Source organism: Bubalus bubalis, chromosome 17 (assembly GCF_019923935.1).
Source record: "Bubalus bubalis isolate 160015118507 breed Murrah chromosome 17, NDDB_SH_1, whole genome shotgun sequence".
Classification (NCBI taxonomy): domain Eukaryota; kingdom Metazoa; phylum Chordata; class Mammalia; order Artiodactyla; family Bovidae; genus Bubalus; species Bubalus bubalis.
In genome coordinates, this window is record NC_059173.1 from 65,898,497 (window position 1) to 65,903,086 (window position 4,590).

Sequence of the window (4,590 nt, forward strand, 5' to 3'; positions counted from 1 at the left end):
TAAAAACCAACTCTTTTTTAAAATTTAATTGAAGTATAGATGATTTATAATGTATTTATGCTGTACAATCAAGTGATTCAGTTACATTTATATAGACATATATATATATATATATATATATATACACATGTATATTCTTTTTTATATTCTTTTCCATTATGGCTTATCACAGGACATTGAATATAATTCTCTGTGTCATATAGTAGGATCTTGTTTATCCATTTTTTAAAATAACAGTTTGTATAAAATAGCCAGGCTTTGCTGGTGGCTCAGTGGTAAAGAATCTGCCTGCAATGGAGGAGACACAGGTTTGATCTCTGGGTTAGGAAGATCCCCTAGGAGAGGGCATGGAAACCCACTCTAGTACTATTACCTGAAGAATCCCATGGACAGAGGAGCCTGGCAGGCTGCAGTCCATGGCATAGCAGGAGTCGAACAAGACTGAAGCCACCTAGCACACACACATAAAACAGCCACCTCTTCAGTCTTAAAGGCATGACCTCGTGGTGAACATGAACCTTCTTGCTCAACACTGCTCTAGCTCTTGCTTGTCTCTCGAACTTCTGTGATTGTCCACACAACCTATTTTAGACTCCCAGGCATTGATGGTGTGCCAAGACCTGTCAATGTCCCAAAGGGGATGTTCTTAGTCACTGCCTAGTGTCAAGCTAATTGGAAACCAGACTCTCAGGTAGCAACTTTTAAAGTATGCAAATATATCTACTCCTGTGGGAACACAAGTGTTAAGTCCTGCTGGCCACCAGAGCCAAGTAATAAAGAGGTGATCCTGGTGGCAGCTACAAAAATTGGGGCACAAAAGTGTGTGCACTCTCCTTTCTGGGAGCTGCTGGTGAGTTGGAGAGTGGCTTAGGAGGAGAACGCAAAGATGTCAGTTTCCAGCCTCCATCTCTGGAGAGTACTCTGGTAGGTCCTTAGAAGTATGTTTAATTAGATGCTTGCCCCTTGGACCAAGGCTTTAATATAACCAAATGAACTCCTTTCATGTAGAATCTAGACTCCTCACAATTGGCTGCCTCTCTGCTGGTCCCTGGGGTGGGTGAGGCTGAATGCACTAACCCTTTAAGAGTTGTTTCCCAGTCCTTTGTAGCCTGGCCGGTTTCATGGTTGCAGCCCCACTGGTATTAAAAACTTAATGTTTAGGGGGGAGCTTGTGTGTCTCAGATGTAGGTTTTAAAATTTGGGTGCCCAATGTGGGGTTGAAACTCTTTGCTCTTCTGAGAGAAGCTCTACTTTTCGAGTCCCCTCCTGAACTGTGTGTTACAAAGCCAGGGTTGTTTTTAAGCCTGTCCTACCCACTTCAGTGGGGCTTCCCTGGTGGCTCAGTGATAAAGAATCTGCCTACCAATGCAGGAGATACAGGTTTGATCCCTGGGTGGGGAAGATCCCCTGCAGAAGGAAATGGCCACTCCCTCCAATGTTCTTGCCTGGAGAATCCCATGGACAGAGGAGCCTGGCAGGCTACAGTGCATGGGGTTGCAAAGAGTTGGACACGACTTAGCGAATGAACAACAACCTACTTCAGTGTGGGTTTTTTCCCCTCATTTCCTCATCTGTAGGAATTGCTTGCTAGTTCTTGCCCTGCCCCACCCCAGAAGAAGTTGTTTATATGTAGCTATACATTTAGTGTGTCTGAGGGAGGAGCTGAGTGTAGGATCTTCCCATGTCAAATTTGCCCTAGAATTTTCAAACACTAGTCTTTGAGATCTTTCCAGAGCTCCAACTACAATTACTACCCTTTAAAAAAACATCCTGTAACTCTAATCATGTTATACCTTGTTTATAGTAATTAAAGAATCTGCCTGCAATGCGGGAGACCTGGGTTCAATCCCTGGGTTGGGAAGATTTGCTGGAGAAGGGAAAGTACTCACTCCAGTATTCTGGCAACATAGTAATTAGGGTAAAAAGTTTATGGAATTGGGCATGTTTTCTTGCTTAAAAAATGTCACTTAAAATGTTGGTTGGTGATCAAAATAAAATAAAATATAAATTTTGATTCTTATTAAAATCTGGGAATGTAAGAATTCAAAAAGTGTTGACTTTATTTTGTTTGTGGAATAAACTTTATTTTAAATAAACAAAAAAAAGTTTATTTTCCATACTGGATTACAGTGGTAAAGATGGTGTTATGTTCATTTTTGTGGCCTCTTTAAGGACTAATGGAATGTTTGGAATTTGTTGGGTTCTTGAAGTTTCTTGAAATACATATAAAATATAGAAAGGAAGGAAAGGAAGGAAGAAAATAAATGTATGTAAAATATTCAAAGAAAGGAAGAAAATAAACATATTTGTGCACATACACACATTGTTATCTTCTTTATTCTTAAGGCATGTATTTATATTTAGAGAAATATATTTGCATTGATAGTTTGATGCATTGAACCAGGAACTTCTGATGTTAGATAAGATGGTAAGCTAAGAATGGCTGCTGGCTCTTTCTCATGCACAACAATTCCGGAGATGCCAGAAAGGAGATATCCAGAATGTGGAATATAAGAGAAGAATTTCAACCTGATTCAGAACATCAACCAACAATTTATGGCAAATATCACATTTAACAGAACTTAAATGTGATATTATCTAGGCCTGTGTTTGTTATATGTACATGAAACCCTGACAACAGTGGTATAAACATACAAATGTTGGCTTTTTCCTAATAATAAAAAGGAAGTCCAGCGGTGAGCAGCACAGCCCTGTACACGGCCTAAAAGCTTCAGTGTTCTAGGTCCCTCTAACTCCCCTCAATCCCTCACATTCAGCTTTTGTTCTCATGCTAAGGTGGTTTCTACCTCTGGCTCTAGGCAAGAAGAAGAAGACAGAGAAAAGGGTAGAGAGATGTGGACCAAGCCAGTTGGGCTTTCTGCAAGCTCACCCGGGCATGTCCTCCTAACATCCCATTGTCTTGGACTGCATTACACAACCACCTTTAGTTACAAAAGCAGTTGCATTTTGCCTCTATAAACAAAATTGATTTCTGGTAGAAAGCAAAAAAAAACATAGAGACTTGAAATTGGGTTGATAACTGGTGGTGTCTGCTTGAGTCTTCACTTTAAGTAGAGAAAAACACGGTGATCCCCGCTATGACCACTACTTTTGAGTTAATACTTGATTCTCGGTCATTGCAAAAAGAACAAAAATAAATGTTATATGTAACTGTCAGAGTTCTGTCACATACTGCAGAAAGTGTATCTAGCTGGTTTTAAAAGAAAATAACTTATTAAGCAATGTTAAGTAGCTTGTGCTTAGTCACCTAGTCGTGTCTGACTCTTTGTGACCCCATGAACAGTAGCCCACCAGGCTCCTCTGTCCATGGCATTTTTCAGGCAAGAATACTGGAGTGGGAAATTGCCATTTCCTTCTCCATGGGATCTTCCTGACCCAGGAATTGAACAAGGGTCTCCTGCATTGCAGGCAATTCCTTACTGCTGAGCCACCAGGGAAGCCCATATAATACAAAAAAATTAATCTAAAAAAAAGAAAATAATTATGGAAAAATTGTATGGCTTGATTAGTGAATATTTAGAACACCTAAATAAATGAAGCAACATACCATGCTAATAATGAGATAATTTAACTTTTTTTTTTAGATCAACAGCTTTATTGAAAAATGAGAGAAGGGGAGGTGGGAGGGAAGCTCAAGAGGGCAGGGGGATATAGTTATACATATAGCAAATTCACTTCTTTGTATAGCAGAAACTACCACGACACTGTAAAGCGATTATACTCCAATAAAAAAAAATAACAAGAGCAGATCCCCTTCCTTCCCACAGTTCTGGTGCTGTAGGACTCAAACTCTGAGCATCCAGGTGTCCTGTGGGTAGAAGACAGGTCAGGGGTCAGATACCAGAATTTAGAACACGCCAGCAGCTGCAGGCAGCCCAGAGCAGAGGTACATGTCAGAGCCTGGGTTTTACCCCCCAACAAGGAGGAGTGAACAGTGAGCTGAGGCCCTGGTGGTTCTGGGCAAGGAATCTCACCTGTGACCAAAGTCACAGGTAATTTTCAACCAATGCCAATAAGATGATTTAACACTTTAAAGATTTAATTCTTCCAAAATTAATCTGTAAGTGCAGTGTGATTTGAAAAACAATTCCAGAAGGATTTTTTGGAGGTAAATCAATAAAATAATTCTGGAATATATTCGGTGAGTTATAAAAAGACAATTTTGGAAAATAAGCCAAAGCAATTGAAACAGTGTCATAGGATCAACTCTTTAAGCCAAGAGGGCAGGGTAGAAAATCAAGAAACAGATCTGTATATAAACGAGAATTTCTTATATGATAGAGAAATAAAATCAGAAGAAACGATGGAGTATAAGTATTAATAAATGGCACTGAGAAATTTTCTCACTGCAAGGAGAGAAATACAATCAGATCCCCATATTATATAAAAGTAAACTCCAAATGTATTAAAAAAAAATCTAAAGATAAAATATAAAATGAAAAAAGAAACTGTAAGAGTATCTGGAAAGGATTTCTTGAATAAGAGTTGCAGGTCAGGCCCTCTGGGAAACAGACTCTAAAATAAGAGATTTGTGTGGGGGCTGTTTATTGGGGTGTTCCCTCCAGCTCA

General features: G+C 39.5%; 1 non-coding gene across 1 annotated transcript; it reads right to left on the reverse strand.

Annotated features, from left to right (window-relative positions):
- Positions 1-3,909: 3,909 nt before the first annotated feature.
- On the reverse strand, positions 3,910-4,029 carry LOC112580019. The gene has a single exon (XR_003104385.2). It is a non-coding gene; the product is annotated as a small nucleolar RNA ACA64 (small nucleolar RNA).
- Between the last annotated feature and the right edge of the window lie 561 nt (positions 4,030-4,590).